Below are 20,424 nucleotides of genomic sequence, written 5' to 3' on the forward strand. Positions count from 1 at the left end.
ATGATCTGCTGCTGCTTTTTTTTTTTCTTTCTTAGGTTCTCTATTGCCTCCTTTGGGCTGCTCCAAGGCTGAAATTTCACAGCGCGGATGAAGTGTCTTATCTTATCACGCAGGCGGAGAAAACTAACAGGCAAGACGCCTCAAATGCAAATCAACATCATTCTATTTACATAAATTTACATTATAAATCACTGAAATATTAATAAACAATTATTAAAACTGGCTTTTTTTTTTTTAATTTCTTACCCAAGTCTAGAAAGTACAACGTCGTCATTTATGCTGTCGGTTTTCTCCGCGTAACTTTTAGCGTATTTTATACAGAATTAATTAAAAGTCATGACACTTTCCAGCGACAGGATTCACAGAGAATTGTAGCTCGTTACTAAGTTCCTCCTAAATGGTAATAAAAGCTTCTTCAAGGAGAGTCTTTTACGAAGTATTTCCAAAGCTGAGAAGCTGGGTGGAGCCTGTTACTATAGATAGAGTATTTCAACAAATGAACATTGACTGCAATTGGCTTATGTGGTTGCAATCTGGGCTGTAAATTAAAAAAATAAATAAAAAATTCTTGTTTTTTCTTACCCATTCCTGTTAGTATTTTCCTTTCTTTCTTCCCCCTTTCATTATTTCTTTGTGTCTTAGTAGTTAGTATCTTCTTTCTTTTCTTTTCTTCAGACTTCCGAGTCTTCTTTTTATGCCTCCGCCACCTTAAGGTGCAGGAGGCATTATGTTTTTGGGTTGTCCGTGCGTGCGTCAGTCCTGAAACCTTGTGAACGCGATATCTCAAAGGCTAATGAAAGGAATTTCACCATACTTTCACCATTTGTGCACTTTGGGACAAACATGAACTGATTAGATTTTGAGGTTAAAAGGTCTAAGGTCAAGGTCACTGTGAGGTCAAATGTCTGTCCGAAAACCTTGTGAACACTATCTCCAAGGCAGATGAAAGGAATTTCACCATACTTTCACCATTTGTACACTTGGGGACAAACATGAACTGATTAGATTTTGAGGTTAAAAGGTCTAAGGTCAAGGTCACTGTGAGGTCAAATGTCCATCCCCAAATCACAACTTAATAAGGCGTGTGGTCTACCAGGCGGAGGCGTCCCCATCGACGCCGCTGGTATAGAGTTCTATCTAGTCTTTCGTCCTTTCTAGCGTGCATTTAAGTGTTTTTTCCTTTCTGTTGTTTGGACTTTCTTATTCGTCTTTTTCCATTCAGTCTCTTATTAATTTCTCTTTTTTCTTAGCCCCCCCTTCCTTCTTATTTTCCCCTCTATTAGTTTTTTCCTTTTCCTTATTTCTCATAAGTTCTGTCTTCTTATGAGCATTTTGTTTCTTTCCCTTTATCTTTGTTTTTCTTTCTCTCTTTTTTCTTCCCATCCTTCCTCCCTCTCTCTCTCACTCATTGGTATTTTCTCTTATTTTTTTCCTCCTTTAAAAAGCTTGCCATCATTAAATACATAAAATAATCTCTAGACGCAGCCGATTACGATGGTTTTTGCTTTTAGTGTTTAGGATTCCTGTGGATTAAACAGTTACTGAATCAGAACAAGAAAAAAAAAAAAAAAAAACCTCTTTTAGCCCTAATTTTTGAAGGAAACCTCTCCTAAATCAGGCGACTCAGAGGTACGTTTAGACTACGTTCAGACTGCACCCTGAAACGACCCATATCCGATTTTTTTTGCCCATATGCGATCTGTATCCGATTTGTTATTGACAATCTGAACGACACTGATCCGATTTTTTTCACGTGCGACCCAGGCCGCTTGGATATGTAGTCCTAATTCTGATGCATATCCGTTATTTTCACATGCGACTGCAGTCTGACGGGACAGGTCGCATTCATGCGACCTACACGTCATCAACAAGAGACAAACGTCACTATTCTGCGTTGGCTAATCCCGCCTCTTTGGAAGAGTGCGCTTTTTTTTTTTGTTTATGTATTACATAGATGTGCTTATTACGTGTCAATTTGCGCAGGCGGGACACTTTTGGGTCGTTTTCCGTTCATATTGGAGATCGCATACAAGTCTCATATAATTGGTAATGTGAACGGCCTAACAAAAAAAAAAAAAAAAATCGGATTTCACAACAAATCGGATATGGGTCGTTTCAGGTTGCAGTCTGAACGTAGTGTTAGTTTCAGGAGTCTTTCTGAATCTGACTCCAACTGTTCAGGAGAAATCAAAAACGTTAAACAGCACTCGCTCTCTCTCACACCCAAATTCACAACAGGACTCAGAAGTGGTCATACTTTTCCCAACGGGACTTTATCTTCATTTCAAGTATTCAAAACTTAAATAAAAACAAAGTTTTAAATAGTGAGCAACTTTTGCACATTTGCCACATTTTCTTTTCCATTTCAGTTGTACCCCAAACCCTTATAAACAACTGTACACACACACACACACACACACACACACACACACGAGTCAGAGCTGGAATCTTACCAGGGAACTTTACAGAGATAATAAACAGGGCAGAAACAGAGGATCGGCTGCAAGGTGACGGGAAACAAATCGGGAAGACGGGATGAAGTCCGGCTCACAGCTGCTGGTGATACGAAGCTTTAACGTCCATCTTTAAGCATCACATGATATGCTTACATCACATCAACCAGCAGAGAGGAACAACTGGCGATGTCAGGGCCCTGATGCAAGGCACCTTGTGATGATCGAGGAACGAGTTCTCTTCCAATCTCTCTCAAACTGCAGCGCTGATCAATTCCGGATTCTGATTGGTCGGAAGGGGTTGATTCATTTTCTATAACAGCAGCTCCAAATCTCATTCACAATGGCTTTAAATAAAAACAAAGTGTAATCAATCTGTGAGGAGACGTTTATGGAAGGAGTCTCCAATGTCAGCGCTTCGTAATCTCCATCCCCCCCCCCAACGTCTTCAGGACAGAATAGTTTACACTTTGTGATTTCTTGGTAATGAGACAAGCTGTGTTTTTGTGTCTTGTTAACTTTGAGAGCGAGAGGGAAAGAAAAAAAAAACGAGTCTGGTAAAGGAACGACCGTTTATAGCTGCTATAACAAGTGAAAACAGGAACCATCTTTTGCATTGAATGCAAAGTCAGATCCATAAGTATTTGGACAGTGACAAATTTCTGTACTGTTGCCTCTGTACACGCCTACAATGGGTTTGAAACGAAGCCATCAAGATAGCTAACAAATATTAACTGTTTAGGAGTTACAGCCGATTTTTACATAGCCCCTCCATTTTCACAGGCTCAAAAGTAACTGGACAATCAATAATCAGATTTATACTTGGATCCGAATACCATGGACTTCACCAAACACCGAGTTTCCTCCCTCAGGCCTTTACTGCAGCCGCCTTCAGTTGCTGCTTGTTTGTGGGGGTTTTCTGCCTTCAGTCAATGAAAAGCAGCTCAACTGGGTTGACTGACTCGGCCATTTAAGAACGTTCCATTTCTTTGCCTGAAGAAGCTCTTAGGTTTCTTTCGCAGGACGTTTTGGGTCGTGAAACACCATCTGATCAGTTTTGCAGCATTTGACTGAATCGGAGCCGAAAGTAAAGCTCTATACACTTCAGAATTCATCCTGCGACTTCTCTCAGCAGTCACATCACCAATAAACACCAGTCACCCAGTTCCAACGGCAGCCCCACACACCCAGATCCACCATGTTTGACAGAAGATCTCAAGCCCTTCCTTTCCTTCTCCATACTCTTCTCTTCCCATCACTCTGGTACAAATTCATCATGGTTTCATCTGTCCACAGAAGCCTGTCCCAGAACTAGGCCACCTTTCTAGCAAAGTCTAATTTGGCCTTTCTGTTCTTGAGCATTGGCAGTAATTTGCATCTTGAGGTCAACCCTGTATATTTACAAGAAAACCCTTCATTTTCTTTTTTTTTAAAGATATTTTTTGGGCTTTTTTCACCTTTATTGGATAGGACAGTGTAGAGACAGGACAGGAAATGAGTGGGAGAGAGAGAGAGAGAGAGAGAGAGACAGGGAGGGATCGGGAAATGACCTCGGGTCGGAATCGAACCCGGGTCCCCGGACTTATGGTACGGCGCCTTAGCCACGATGTCCCCAACCCTTCATTTTCTTGACTTGGCTACGTTTTGCGAGGGGTTTTTCCTTCACTAAAGAAGGAATTCAACAACCATCCACTTTAGTTGTCTTCCGTGGTCTTCCACATCTTTTGGTGTTCCTGAGCTCGCCAGTGCACTCCTTCTTTTCCTTCTCTTTAAAGCTGCACCATATTGTTGCGATGGCCTCTCCTAAAGTTCCTGCTGTCTCTCCGATAGGTCTGATTTGTTTTCAGCCTAATGATGGCCTCCTTCACTTTCACTTTGGACTGCATAATGAGAGTTCACATGAACAGCTAGGAATCAACTCCAGACTTATACCCTGTGTCCAAAATCACTCACTACTCCCTATATAGGGAATTACTATATAGAGGACTATACACTACCGTTCAAAAGTTTGGGGTCACTTTGAAATGTCCTTATTTTTGAAAGAAAAGCACTGTTCTTTTCAATGAAGATCACTTTAAACTAATCAGAAATCCACTCTATACATTGCTAATGTGGTAAATGACTATTCTAGCTGCAAATGTCTGGTTTTTGGTGCAATATCTCCATAGGTGTATAGAGGCCCATTTCCAGCAACTCTCACTCCAGTGTTCTAATGGTACAATGTGTTTGCTCATTGCCTCAGAAGGCTAATGGATGATTAGAAAACCCTTGTACAATCATGTTAGCACAGCTGAAAACAGTTGAGCTCTTTAGAGAAGCTATAAAACTGACCTTCCTTTGAGCAGATTGAGTTTCTGGAGCATCACATTTGTGGGGTCGATTAAACGCTCAAAACGGCCAGAAAAATGTCTTGACTATATTTTCTATTCATTTTACAACTTATGGTGGGAAATAAAAGTGTGACTTTTCATGGAAAACACAAAATTGTCTGGGTGACCCCAAACTTTTGAACGGTAGTGTATAAAGGCTGTCATTCCGAGACATTTAACATGATCTTTTTGTTAAAACAGCTTGAATTAAAGATAAAGGTCTCCACCTCAGTCACATCTTGACGGCTTCATTTCAAATCCATTGTGGTGGTGTACAGAGACAGAACCATAAAATGTCCAAATACTTATAGACCAGATTGTAGCTATAAATGGGAAATAAGAAACAAATGAAATTGTTGACAAATTTGTCACGTAGAAGAGGATGAAAATGCTTCAGGAAGTCATGTTATAGGAAAACAAATCAACTTTGTCGTGGTAGTCGTAGTCCGTGAACGAGGCTGCTTCCCACCACCTCTTCGTTGATTATTTTCCTACAACAGCATTGTGCTATTTAAAAACATAAATAAAAAAAAATTCCAATTTTCTACACAGAAGAGAGTGCGATTTTAAAAAGTACGACGCATTCGAGTCCTTAACTTGAGACTTTGCGTAAATCGTCTACAGTTGTTTCCGTGATCCATTTTCCTTTTTCATATTTAAAACAAAAATACACAACTTAACGATGATTAGTGCTATGATTAGGTTTAACATTTACAGAAAAGAGGTATTGAATGAGAACATGATCATTAGAGCTCACAAATCATGCTCTGCGTTTGCCCATGATGACAAAAGATAATGCCGTATGTGAATCACACGCTCGGTTCATAACGACTCCAAGGTGCTTTCAAGATCAAAATATCCAGCGGAGTTGAAAATTGTCAAAATCAAAAAACAAAAAACCTCATTGGTGTGTGGAATGTTGCCTGGTGATGAGAAATTCACAGATGTCCCAATGTATGAGCACCTATGGCATGGAAGTCTGCCATTTTACAAATCCTACTCCAGAGAATTCACACGCAAAATTATTTCTCGCCATGACCTGCTCGCTCGGACGCAATGGCGTAGAGAATCAGCACCAATTACATTTCAGAAGGAAAAAAAAAAACACCAGTAAATAAAACAACGTCAGTTCTGTGCTCTATAGATACGCTTACAATACGAGAGTGTACGAAAGTGTATCCACGAAAAAAAAAAAAGCCCCATGGTGCTACATGACTCATCAGATAGGTTTCTTCAACTGATTCCAGCAGAGCAGAGCACACCATTTAAAAATAACATCAGACTGATGTCACGCAAGTATCATTACTTTACAAAACATTTACAAGACCAACGTCCGTATTAAGTGCATTTTAACAAGATACAAAAGTTAATTAAAAGAAATACACTCATCCACTCTCTCCCCCCGTTCTCCCGTATCTATAGTGCGTGTGTGATCACGACAGACAAGAATTCCGACAATTTCTTGGAGAAAATAAATAAATAAATAAATAAAAACTGAACAAAAATAATTTGTTTCCTCAAAATTCACTTCCAACGCAAGTCTAAGAGCAGATGTTCGATTTCCATACTAAACATTCACGTGAACGCATTTTCCCGAGAAAGCCTTTGAATTGTTTTGTCACGTGCTGTGTTACAGAGAAGAGCGCTATCTGCCCTCTTCCGCATACATTGCTAAACAGAAGCCTGGGATTGGCTAGCTATTTTAAAATTTCAAAAAAGTACAATTCAATTTTACATTATATTTACACAACGTTTGGGAGAAGTCATGGCCTAATGGTTTGAGAAGCAGCTTTGGGACCAAAAGGATGCCGGTTTGATTCCCTGGACCAGCAGGAATGGCTGAGGTTCCCTTTAACAAGACCCTGGGTGTGTCGTACATTGCTCTGGATAAGAGCGGCTGTTAACGTAATGCAAAAATCATTGACTTTAAGATGCGAGGTTTATATTTAGTTCTAATCAGCTATCCCAAATCTTTTGCAATGAACCTTGTGACAACAATGCGACCAGAACTCGGCTAACGATTTTCCAGTTTGCTCGCATCTTAAAGGCCTTGTGTTTGGATTTCGGCGTCTAAGCAGCTGGTTGTCATTTGATCCTTTGTGCAAGATGAATGTCAACTTCTGCTAGCTTCATACTTAATAATTGAATACTAACTAGCTGAAGTAACAAATGCACTTTTGTTTTAAACAAGACAGCCATGGCCTAATGGTCAGAGAAGCAGCTTTAGGACCAAAAGGTTGCCAGTTTGAGTCCCTGGACCAGCAGGAATGGCTGAAGTGCCCTTGAGCAAGGCTCCTAACCCCCAACTGCTCCCCAGGCTGCTCTGAATAACGTATTTGAGAACGATACAGGTCTGTCTTTATTAGAGAATAATAATTTTTAATACGAAACAATTTGTTTGTGTTTACTGATGTATCTGATGGTGTAATGATTGACACAAACTTCAGGAAACTTTTTACTGGATCGCTCCGTCAGAACAACGTTGGTAAGATTTTCCAAAACGAAAAAGACATCTTTCACGTCCGTCCTTTCCGCTTCAGCGAACTGGCTTTTGCGCCAGGCGAATTGTATTAACGTTTGGTCAAAAACTGTAAATGCTACAGCAACACCGTAAAGGTCTCACATCAGTCTCCTCCTCACACGTTTAGTGTTTTGGTTGCTGGTTTCGATTTACGTTCCACGGTTATATATTTTAAATTTGACATTTGCCCATAGACCACCATGGACTAAGTGCCATTTTAGCATAAAAAGTTTGCTATTTTACTATTCAGGGAAATGCTGAAATTCTTATCCACAGTAATCACACACAACGCTAGAGATACGGTGAAGAGAGAACAGACTGAAAATAAAAAGCTCAAGTTATTCCTTGAATGATGCATTTCTTTTCAGTGAAATGATAAAGTTAACCTGAAGTTTATGTACACGTGAATCTTAAATGTGAGCTTATGCGTTGAGCCTCAACGACTGATCCTCTCTCCTCCTGGAGGAGATATCGATGTCTATGGAATCTTTGCCGAGAATGAGTCGGAGACGTTTTGCTGATGGAAGTGGGAAGAAATCGTCCTCGTAATCATCATCATCATCATCATCGTCGTCATGATCATCCTCTTCCTCCTCCTCCTCCTCCGATGAAGGCTGCTGATCCACATGGTTGCTCCTGTGACCGCTGTTGACACACGCCTGCGCGACCAGGTGCTCGCTGTCCTCATGTTTCAGCTGGGTCTTCAGTTTGCTGGAACTCGTTTGCGACGTGGAACTGAAGCCGTGGTTGAACTTGCCTCCGTAAGAGCTTCCCTCGTCACGTTCGTGGTCTTTCCCGAGCTTGATGCTGATTTTTGAGGAGGAGGAGGAGGAGGAGGAGGAGTTGTTCACATGAGCCTGCCTGGTTTCACCGCTGTCCCGACGTCTGCGCAAGGTCAGCTTTGGAATCCCTGTGCTGCTATCCAGAATCACTGCGTCGTAGCAAGGAATTCTGTGCTTCTTCTTCCCTTTTCGCAAACTCCGACTGCTTCCTTTAGACTTGTCCTTTTTGGAGGAACTGGAATGCTGAGGCCTTTCGGAAAACCCGAGGAGCATGTCCTTGACGCAAGGACTTTGCGTAAACCTTGGCGTTAAAGGTTCAGTGCACTCGTCCTCGCTTTTTATCCTCCTGTCCAGCTGGAGCTGCGTAAACTGGTGATGCTGGGAGTTCGAAACTCTTCCGATGTACAAGTCTCCCGGCGTTTTCTCGCTCACCCTCAAGCCATGAGAGAGGTACTCCTGAATGTCAGTCGGCTCCGATTTAATGACCGTGTTTTGGCCTTCGAAAGTGCTTCGTTCACCGTTAACGCTGTCAACTTCCTGTGCCTTATTCAAAGTCCTCATTGACCTTCGAGTCCTGTATGTGCAACTCTCCGATTCTGCAGGACATTTTAAAGACGGCTGATTGTTTTCCTTCGCAATGTGCTGTGTTAAGCAGGTTCTAGATCCTGCAGAGTTAAAGGTTCTCAGGGAGTCCTTCTCCTTTTTGACATGGACGTCTCTGCATGGCGCAGCTTTCGGCTCCTTCGCGGAGGTCTTCGCCTCGGACCCTCGGCTTTGGCTCCGTAACCTTACGTTCGTGGGTGAAGGTTTGGAGGGTTTGGATTTCAGTCTCTTTGGTACCCTGTTATTAGCTTGACTTTGTTTGGAAGGTGAGGTAGATGTGTAAGCTCTTGAGAGACACCGTCCATCATGACTCCTGGTTTTACTTACCCTCGTGCTTGCTGGCGTTCTTTTCCGAGACGCTAAATGGAAAAAATGCTTGAATTAGAAATGTTTGTCTCAAAGTTTTTCCATTCACTCACACACACACACACACACACACACACCTTTCATACCACAGCAGTTTTGAATTCTTGCTTCCAATTGGTCAGAAGCTGTGGATTAATAACAGGGTACGTAGTGCAGCTACATTAAGATCACAGGTTGATATTAACACGACTCATACAGTGGACGCTCCGCTAATAATAAACATTAAAATGTGTGTAATCATTGATCTGTAAAAAAAAACATTTGTTAAATATTTATGGAAGGAGTCTCCAGTGTTAGCGTAAAGCTTTAAATTCTCGGACATCGTCAGGACAGTAGAATTTATACTTTGCGGTTTCTCTGGATCAGAACAAGCTCTGTTTTTTTGTTTCAAGATTCTGGTGAATGTGTCACAAAATTCAACGCAATCAGAAAAGGATAAAAACTTCCTTTATAACCAAAAAAAAAAAAGTCATAATAATAATGTCTTGGTAAACTGCTATGGTATAAGAGGAATAAAACACTCTTGGACATGCTCTTAAAAGAAAATAATCAACTTCAGTATAGTCACAGCGACTTTGTATCCTCCCACCACCCAGTGGTTAATTATTTTATTCAAACAGCGCCACACGGAGTGCTGCACTCCTTAAAATAAAGCATTAATTAGTTTTTCCAACACTTTCATGGTGGTTATTCTGATTTGTTCCAGGACAATGCCAAACAGTTAAGCTCAACGTACAAGTTGGAGAGCTCAATATATAACGGTAGTCCGACTGTCCGGGACAAGCAAATGTTTGGATAACTCAAACCCGCATCTGCCTGTCCGACGGAATGCGTTACATATTTGTTGAAAACCATCATTTTTATAGTAATTATTCAAGCATTACATCAATAACATTCCAACAAAACCAGCTCAATCTCCTCAGTGATCCAGCAGTGTTATTGTTCACGAAATCCTGGGGAAGCAGAGTACAGTAGGTGTGTGGAAAAATAACCACATTGTAATATCTAATTATAGATTATGAGACTTCATCAAAAATGGTGAACAAATACCTCAAAGTAAATATCTATGGTGAATCTTCATTTCATTCAGACATTGTACTTTTCTTTTGTATGGTTCACATTAAAGCTAGACCGCCCTTCAGATTTCAAGTGTAGGTTAATTTTCCCGACACCCAATTATTTTTGCTTAGTGGACCGAAAGCTACTGAATTCGAATCACCCTTCCAATTTTATTAGTTTTTTTTTAAATAAAACAATTAATGAGTTTCTCTCCATGTGACTCTAAATTCTCCGCTATTTTTTCCTGCTTCACCATGACCCAATTCAAGATACTACGTCATGCACCATGTGATAGGCTTTCCCTGTTCACGCAAGGCATTGTGGGGAAACAAATTTGAAACAGGAGAGAAAAATGGAGGGCGTGAGTGTGCGAATGAAACGTGAAAGACCGACTACAGTAACGGAAAGAAAACGAGAAGAAAAGATGTTATGTTCTATATGAAGGAAAGAAAACGCAGGACCAAACGAATAAATATGGGCGCTCAGCGAGCACCTCGGTGTGATCAGCTGTTCGTTTAGCGACAGAATGATGGAACTGTCAGTGCACGCTCAAAGGTAAACCTGTAGATGGCAGTAATGCGACACTGTGGATGCTAGCTGCCGTAAAACCCAAAAGAAGAAGGTAAACCTGCGCATGTGCACACGGACTTCCTCTGTCTGCTTGACTGCGCCAAGCGAGCGATTTCATGCACATTATTTGCTTTAATCCGCTCAAATTAAATAACTTCCCAGCCACAGAATGGCCTGGTATTACAGAAATAAACGTATAAGTCACAATGGCCACATTTCAGACGGAACTAATGCCGCTTTTCCACTACAAACGCGGCTGAGTTGGGCTGAGCCGTGCTGAGTTGGGCTGAGTCGAGCTGAGTGGGGCTGTTGGAGTTACATTTCGACTACAACCACGCTGAACCGTGCTGGCTGGAAGTGGGTGGAGTTAGCGAAAGTGGGTGGACGTCAAGTGATGTTGTTAAGCAGCGCAAACAGTGACATCAGTGATCTTTTAAGCGGTAGTCTCACGACCCGGATAGTAAACAATAAACATGGAGGACATGGAGTCGTTAGTGTTGCTGGTCTTGCTGCTGTGGCTTGTTGTCACCGACAACGCCAACAGATACTGGCAAGAGCGTATAGATGAGGCGAGGCACATAAGGCTTCATAATTCTCGTAATTCGTAATTCTTCTCCTTCCGGGTTTACGGTGTTTACAGATCCCAGCGTGCTCGCGCGGCGTGTGTGGGCATGTGAGGACACTCCTCCTCACCAATCAGTGCACAGGGGAGTGTCTGCTCACGCCCCCAGCCTCACTCGGCACGGTTTGGCTCGCTTCAGCCCCACTCCAAAACCGTGCGAGTTTTAGGGGCTAAGCAGGGCTGAAGCGAGCGGAGTCGTGCTGTTTTTTGGTAGTCGAAACGCGAGCCGTGTCGGGCTGAAGTGAGCTGAAGCGAGCTGAAAAAGGGTAGTGGAAAAGGGCCATCAATTTCACCCATTTTATGAAATTGAAGGGCCGTCTCACTTTTAACCATGACAAATATCGTAAAATATTTCGGGGGAATTTTACAACGGTGCCAAACTCACGGTTTGTTTTCAATTGCAACGTGATTCTGTCCTCCTTATCATGTCCAACTTGCTTTCTTTAAATTAATTTATACTTCAGGTTTTAACTTTATTTCCTCCAGAAGCTTTGAATCTGGGCGAGTCTAACTCTTACAACTACAGATCAGGTAATGGGTTAGAACACACACACACAAAATAATGGGGCTTTGGATAACTTCTGTTTATCGTGACCATTAAAGTTTGAGGGTTTTGTTTTTTTTGAGAAATTATAAAAATCATTAAAGCATAATGATTATAACTATACCGTACCTGCTTTTTGATAAACTTTGTTAAATCACTTTCCTTTCACTGTTGGCTGTCAGCTTACATCATTTCATAACAAACCAAAAAACATGAATGATTTTCTGTAGAATGTTTGACATTAATTATAAAGTCGTCAGTTTCTTTCTGACGAGTTTGTAACTTTATTCCTGAACTCTAACCACCGCAACTAGCCAAATGAACTGAAAATGTAGGAAGGTATAATAAATGTATTTTTTCTTTCCTTGTCAAGCATCCTTGGGTTTTTTGAAAGGCGCTATATAAATTTAACTTATTATTATTAATAGCATCACAATTAACAAACAATAATATTTTGATGCTTGATCATGGCTCTTGCCAGGTCCAATACGTTTTAGCTTTAATGCTAACACTGGGCCTCATTTATCAACCTGGATATGAACAAGCTGATTCATGCATCAGCATTTACGCAACAAACTTGGTGTTCATGAAAATCATGCAAATTTGTAAAAAAAAAAAAGTCAGGAGCCTCCTCATGTTCCTTAACGCACAAGACAACTAACTATCGTAAACTTCAACTTGACTGACTTCAAATCATGAAGTCCACATGGATTACTGCACTTTTACACTCTCCGGCCACTTTAACAGGAACGTGTTGTTGATTCCGAGATCTTCGTTCTTGGCTGCAGGAGTGGAACCCAATGTGTTCTTTTCTCTGTCACATGCTGAGATGCTTTTCTGCTCACCACGGTTGTAAAAAGTGATTATATGAGTTACTGTATCCGGTCAAGTACTGTGTACTGCCAAGGGCTCATGAGAGAACTGCATCAAACAAAACAGCAGGTTTTGTATGGGTGTCGCTAATAAAGTGGACGGGGAGTGTAGATCTGAAATATACTGTGGAGTTTAAGTTTAATATCTTTATTACGTTTACAGCGTTTAGTCGACGCCCTTATCCACAGCTTTGGGGTTTCAAGCAAAAAGACGTCCTCCTGCTCGTTCACTCCATCAGCGATGAAGATCATCCAAAACATTTAGTGAAACCAGCTGCTTTATCTCTCATCTCATCTCATTATCTGTAGCTGCTTTATGCTGTTCTACAGGGTCGCAGGCAAGCTGGAGCCTATCCCAGCTGACTACGGGCGAAAGGCGGGGTACACCCTAGACAAGTCGCCAGGTCATCACAGGGCTGACACATAGACACAGACAACCATTCACACTCACATTCACACCTACGCTCAATTTAGAGTCACCAGTTAACCTAACCTGCATGTCTTTGGACTGTGGGGGAAACCGGAGCACCCGGAGGAAACCCACGCGGACACGGGGAGAACATGCAAACTCCGCACAGAAAGGCCCTGGCCGGCCACGGGGCTCGAACCCGGACCTTCTTGCTGTGAGGCGACAGCGCTAACCACTACACCACCGTGCCGCCCCAGCTGCTTTATATTTAAGAATAAGTGAATAAAGCAGACTAACGCAAACGTGTAAAATAAAACCAGTCATTTAATTGTGATAAAATCAATGTTGGCGTATAAACAGAGGATGAGTGGGTGTGTCTGCGCGGAGCTGTAATCCAAAAACAATACCTCAGCTGATGGAAGATTTAGCGCTCAATAAAGTTATATATTATTAATTTTTTTTGTTTGTCATCATAAAAAAAAGTGAGTCAAATCCCTCCCATGTCTTTTTCTCAGGCTTTTACCCTGATCAATCATTTCATGCTCCGAGCATTCCGTGCACTTTATCGTTTATGGAGTTGTGGGTCACGAAACGCAAACGAGCTGCATCAGGAATGAACTGCATTGACAACGTGCTTTACTTTACAAACAAAAAGAAAAATCTGCATTTTATGAAATTTTTGTAACTCCAGCAGAAATTTTTCATTCATTTTGGTTGCACAAACGTTGACACAACTTGAATAAAACGTTTGATAAATGAGGCCCATTGAGGTGAATATCCAAATCTGACAAGACAGATTTTTCTTCATTATTAATTCCACAGGGGGGGCACTGTGGTGTAGTGGTTAGCGCTGTCGCCTCACAGCAAGAAGGTTCCGGGTTCGAGCCCCGTGGCCGGCGAGGGCCTTTCTGTGTGGAGTTTGCATGTTCTCCCCGTGTCCGCGTGGGTTTCCTCCGGGTGCTCCGGTTTCCCCCACAGTCCAAAGACATGCAGGTTAGGTTAACTGGTGACTCTAAATTGAGCGTAGGTGTGAATGTGAGTGTGAATGGTTGTCTGTGTCTATGTGTCAGCCCTGTGATGACCTGGCGACTTGTCCAGGGTGTACCCCGCCTTTCGCCCGTAGTCAGCTGGGATAGGCTCCAGCTTGCCTGCGACCCTGTAGAAGGATAAAGCGGCTAGAGATAATGAGATGAGATTAATTCCACAAAATGAAGCCCTTTTTGAACGTTAAACTCACACTGAACGTTGACAGACTTAAGCCTTTGTCCAAACCCTGGACATAAATTAAGAGAAAGTGTTACACAAAGCTGTCTGTATGGAGAAAAAAAAAAAAAGCGTCTTTTTAAAAAAAATCCTGCACATTTTATGCACCACAGAGCTGTATTCAGAGGAAAGGTTTGTTCCTGGACAGGTGTGCATTACTAACCACAGCTGTGAGTGCATTTTCACTGCCAAGGCATCGTGGATCAAAGCACCATCAGAAGCTTTGTAGAGGAACAGAAGACTACAGGATGAAGGATTTGAGCCTTGGTGATGTGGTACGAGTATGATTTAATACAGCCAGGCTCTCGGTTCAAGTTTCTTCAAAGCACGAGTCGGCGTGACGGCTCACGGGCTTCAGCCTGGTTTATACAGCTGTGTGTTTGCATCACGACATGACACTGAGAGGGGGTTCATGGGTAAGCAGGATGCCCAGAGGGGCAAATCGCTGTTATTCTATCCACATTCACTGGATACGAGCAATTGCACGCTCTGATTGGCTACTCTACTACTAGGATATCAACTCTTATACCATGAGGAGAGAAAAACAAAATGGAGCGCATCACTTTGTCATCAAGTATTTAAAAGAAAAAGAAATAGCTAAAGATAAAAATATAGTGTCCCCCCCGCAAAATCTCTTGTTCCACACTCCAGCCCAGGCGGTGGCAGTAATGCACCTGGTTTGCCAAGCGTCAAAAAAAAAAAAAAAAAGAAGAAAACAAAATGGCAGCGTGTTACTGAACCAACCAAAGACAAAATAAAAACTCTACTTGAAAACAAAAACACACATAAAAAAGGAAAATATGGAATAAAAGTATTTGATGGTAAGAACGTATCTTTTTATTTTTCAAGAATTATCATCACATTTTTTCAAAAATTGCTCGTCATTACGCCGGTTTGTTTACATTCTAAGCGAAAATGATTTTGTCGGATGTTTTATAGAAAGTTTCTCATCTCTTCTCATTTTCATCCGCTTTATCCGGGACCGGGTCGCGGAGGCAAAACTTCCCTCTCCCCAGACACCTCGGCCAGCTCCTCGGGAAGAACACCGAGGCGTTCCCAGGCCAGCCGAGAGACATAGTCCCTCCAGCGTGTCCTGGGTCTTCCCGGGGGGACACGCCTGGAACACCTCCCCAGGGAGGCGTCCAGGAGGCATCTGAAAGAGATGCCTGAGCCACCTCAGCTGATTCCTTTCGATGTGGAGGAGCAGCGGCTCTACTCCGAGCTCCTCCCGAGTGACTGTGCTTCTCACCCTGTCTCTAAGGGAGCGCAGAAAGTTTTTATTTATCGGATTTGTAAAAAAATAAAAATGCTCCGTTTCTCAAAATCCAGTGAATGTGGACAGAATAAAACAGTTATTCCACTCAATCTGGTCGTACACGGATTACAGACAACTCTGCGCTACGCTCCTCATCGGCTATCAGCCCAAGTAGGACTCGATTTTGTGGAATAACTTTAAAAAAAAAAATTATATATATGTTTAAAGGTGCGTTATGTAGGATTTAGTAGCATCTAGTGGTGAGATTGCAGACTGTAACCAACTGAATCACCCCTCCCTTTCAAATCATGGATTTGAACTATAACTATTTAGTGCCTTCGCCTGTCAAACTGAAGGCCATAACATCCATGTAATCGGACACGCAAAGTGTTCAAAGTATCTGATCTTACATGAATGTATTTTTGGTGAATCCTGAGTGTCTGCGTCGGTGTGGGAGCTGACGGAATGGACGTCAGAGTTCTGACTTGCTTCTTCCAGCTTCTTCAGCCTGTTGAGTCGCCGGTCCGTCTCCCTCAAGCCGTATTTGCTATTGATAACAGGAACTGCCACAGGAAGTCCCATTTTTGATTTGAAAGCACCAGTGCCACGTCTGAAAATGAGTCACGTGTTAACTGGGCACGTATCAAAAACCATAGACTCAAGGCACGTTCGTAAATTAAAAAAAAAAAGATTTCAGAGCTACCTTTCGCACGTATAGCATTCGCAAAACTCGTTATTTTCTCCGAAGAAGCCATCACCATAGTAACAGGAGATTTCTTCCCCTGGTTCGATGTCTCGGAGAACTTTGACGCAAGCCGTGTCGCGCCCGGTTGACACAAACTGATTAAAGGGGGGAAAAAAAGAAAAGACAGACATTTAGTTATGATGTTCAGCTTTCCGTGACGTTTCACAATCATAAAAGAAATAAAAAATAAAAATTACCTTGCAATTTGGCCGACAATCTGAAACCAGAAATGAAAAATTTTAGCCAAAAAAAAAAAAAAAAATTTTATTCACATCCAAACCATCTGCAAAAATATTTCCTGAGCCCTAATGAATACCGTGGTTGATGAAAGCAGCAGGTCCGAGCCAGAGCTGAGCGCAGTTTTTGCGAGTGGAGTACATGACGCTGAAGTCGTTCTCTCCGTGGCGTAGTAACATGTTCTCCTCGCTGGCCGACAGCTCAGCGATGCAACCCACCAGGTGCTCGATCTTATCGTTCCTCTTCCTGTAGGAATGTAAAACACACTTGGAGATCTCATGCGAGTACGAGTTCATACACCGGATACCACAACGTCGACAGGATTCTCGTACCATTCTTTCGTCGCGACTATTTTGGCTCCGTTTTGCTCAGACGAATATCGGTTGCAAGGCAGAATCTCGAACCCGCTGTCGCTCGCAAACATAACGCAGATAAAACAAATACCTAAAGAAATATGAAAGGGAAAAACAAACACACCATGGGTTAAATTTTGTGTTTTTCTACATCATGTGAAAAATGATGCTTTCAAAAAATAAATAAAAGGACAAACATGTTGCTTGAAGAGCTTCTCCTGAGCCTTAGTCTTGGACAGAAGATGATTTCTGGAGGAATCCCCCACACGTTAAAGCTTCAAAAGCTTTCTCAAGGTCATCGTGCTTTTTAAAACTCTCGATAATGTCCTTCAGCTCGTCCTGTCTTCCTTTAATGGGTCGGAAATCTAGTCGGAATGAAATCAGAACACAGCAGCCGTCATGGATTTCGTACGGCGCGCCCACATTTATGAACATCCATGTTTTCAGGAAAGACTTTCCAAATCACTGGTTTCTTTCTTTTTAAATAAAAACATCTGAAATCAGCGGCTTTATACAAATCATCCAAATCTGTATACATTTTCTACTTGTCTATAATAGAATATTGATAAAATAACTGGCCAAAAATAAGATTTTCTAGGAAAAAAAACAAAAACAAACACCAGATCAACAATAAATAGATATTTTAGAATTCAAAAATGAACAATGTTTTATTCCTCCACATGGACAACTGGTTGACTTGAACTGTTTGTGATATTTCGAGGAAGGAAGGAAGGAAGGAAGGAAGAAAGAAAGAAAGAAAGAAAGAAAGAAAGAAAGAGAAAGAAAGAAAGAAAGAAAGAAAGAAAGAAAGAAAGAAAGAAAGAAAGAAAGAAAGGAAAGAAAGAAAGAAAGAAAGAAAGAAAGAAAGAAAGAAAGAAAGAAAGAAAGAAAGAAAGAAAGAAAGAAAGAAAGAAAGAAAGAAAAGAAAGAAAGAAAGAAAGAAAGAAAGAAAAGGAAAGAAAGAGAAAGAAAGAAAGAAAGAAAGAAAGAAAGAAAGAAAGAAAGAAAGAAAGAAAGAAAGAAAGAAAGAAAGAAAGAAAGAAAGAAAGAAAGAAAGAAAGAAAGAAAGAAAGAAAGAAAGAAAGAAAAGAAAGAAAGAAAGAAAGAAAGAAAGAAAGAAAGAAAGAAAGAAAGAAAGAAAGAAAGAAAGAAAGAAGAAAGAAAAGAAAGAAAGAAAGAAAGAAAGAAAGAAAGAAAGAAAGAAAGAAAGAAAGAAAGAAAGAAAGAAAGAAAGAAAGAAAGAAAGAAAGAAAGAAAGAAAAGAAAGAAAGAAAGAAAGAAAGAAAGAAAGAAGAAAGAAAGAAAGAAAGAAAGAAAGAAAGAAAGAAAAGAAAGAAAGAAAGAAAGAAAAGAAAGAAAGAAAGAAAGAAAGAAAGAAAGAAAGAAAGAAAGAAAGAAAGAAAGAAAGAAAGAAAGAAAGAAAGAAAGAAAGAAAGAAAGAAAGAAAGAAAGAAAGAAAGAAAGAAAGAAGAAAGGAGAGGTTTTAATCAATTCGGCCTGAAAGATACAAGCAGCACTCCATAAAGAAAATTAATGGTTTTTTTTTTACTTATTTATTTTTATTACAGCTCAAGCTTCCAGATATATAAAACAGAATCATGCTTTTTTTTGGACAAATATTAGACACCAATCATCTCCACATCCCTTTGATCATGACTGTAGTTGAACATGATCTTTATCCTGATTTCTATTACATGCTTAGCTTTCTGTAAAACTATTTTTAATGAAAGTTAAAAAAAAATAATAATAAATAAAGCCCGCCTCCGAAATCAGCCATCCACTACATTTTGTTCCGAAATGATATTTTCTGTAATTTTGGTCAACATTAACAATTTTAAACCTTATTATTTAATATTCATTTAGAAATATAAAAAAAAGATGAAAGTAAACAAATAACCAATGAGTTCAGTGACTATAATGTTAACTAGAAAAGCACTCAGAGCGCAGACCTCCGCCAAGAATCCTTTAAAAAAAATCCAGGATCCAGAAGGTGATCCGGATCACCGCCAGAATTTAATGGATTGTTACTTGTGCCCAGTCACACCTCTGGAAAAAATTTCAGAGCAATCTGTTCATAACTTTTTCCATAATGTTGCTAACAGACAAACCAACAAAAACAAACAAACAAACCAAACAACACTACCGAAAACATAACCTCCTTGGCGGAAGTAATTATATGCCGGGGGCAGGGTGGGCATCTGGGCGTGTTCTAATTTGTATAATCGTGAATATTCATCAGTCTTGGATTTCTTCAATGCGACAGGTGTACAGACTTTTCCGGGCCATTTTTTTAGGACCAAAAAAAAAAAAAAAATTCCAAAACGGATTTAAATGGCATTTACATAATATATCGTAGCATTGTTACCTCCGCCAAGGAGGTTATGTTTTCGGTAGCGTTGGTTTGTCTGTTAGCAACATTATGGAAAAAGTAATGAACGGATTGCTCTGAAATTTTTTTCCAGAGGTGTGACTGGGCACAAGTAACAATCCATTAAATTCTGGCGGTGATCCCGGATCACCTTCTGGATCCCGGATTTTTTTAAAGGATTCTTGGCGGAGGTCTGCGCTCTCAGAGTGCTTTTCTAGTTACAGATATTTCTTTTTGGAAAACTCATGACATCGCTACAGACAGACCCCACTATAACGAACCTTTTTTACTACAAACTTTCTCATATCACGAATCAAGTTCGTGTCCCCGCCTTTAATAACAATGAGTTAGTCTTCAAAACAACATCACTGATCCACGCGCTCTTCTTCCCCCAGAGACAAACAATAAGTAATCAAGTCCGCAGTCAAGTTAACAATACGTATTAACGCCATAAAACAAAGGCTTAATGAGCCTCGCTTAGGTGTCGATCGCTAACAATTATCGAGAACGCTGATCACTGACTTAAAAAAAAAAAAATCCCTTAAAAGGACTTTATTTTACGAACTAAAAGCAGCTTTACTCGAGTCTTTACTCCATCAGGACCGCTGTCATGACTACTCATAAACGCAAGGACATTCGATGTCAGTCAGAAAACACAGGCGACTGACGGACGTAATCGCCGGAAGAGTTTTTATTTAAAAACGCGCTGGTAAACAGATCCAAATCAGTGATCAAAAATCAAGTGTGGCACAAACGGGATATCAAAGGCAGAGACAAAAGGCAAAATACATAAACAGAGTCAGAAACCAGAATGTCAAACACAGTGCTACAAAAGGCTTGGTAACGTGAGACACGAGGTACAGCGCGTAAACATCACAAAGTCTGTGTGTTGTCAGAGTCCTTATAAGGACACGCTGTGATTGTGCTCTAATCCAGAACAGGTGCATGGTAATTGGTCCTAATGGTGATCTGCGTGTGTACGTGAGTAGCAGTTCGAGGCGTGCCGCTGCGTGTGTGCGGACATGATAACCGT

General features: G+C 40.9%; 1 pseudogene; it reads right to left on the reverse strand.

Moving 5' to 3' along the window:
• Positions 1-2,254: 2,254 nt before the first annotated feature.
• LOC132899126 (histone-lysine N-methyltransferase KMT5B-like) overlaps positions 2,255-20,424 on the reverse strand; it is a 28,410-nt pseudogene continuing 10,240 nt past the window's right edge.

Source organism: Neoarius graeffei, chromosome 15 (assembly GCF_027579695.1).
Source record: "Neoarius graeffei isolate fNeoGra1 chromosome 15, fNeoGra1.pri, whole genome shotgun sequence".
NCBI classification, from domain to species: Eukaryota; Metazoa; Chordata; class Actinopteri; order Siluriformes; family Ariidae; genus Neoarius; species Neoarius graeffei.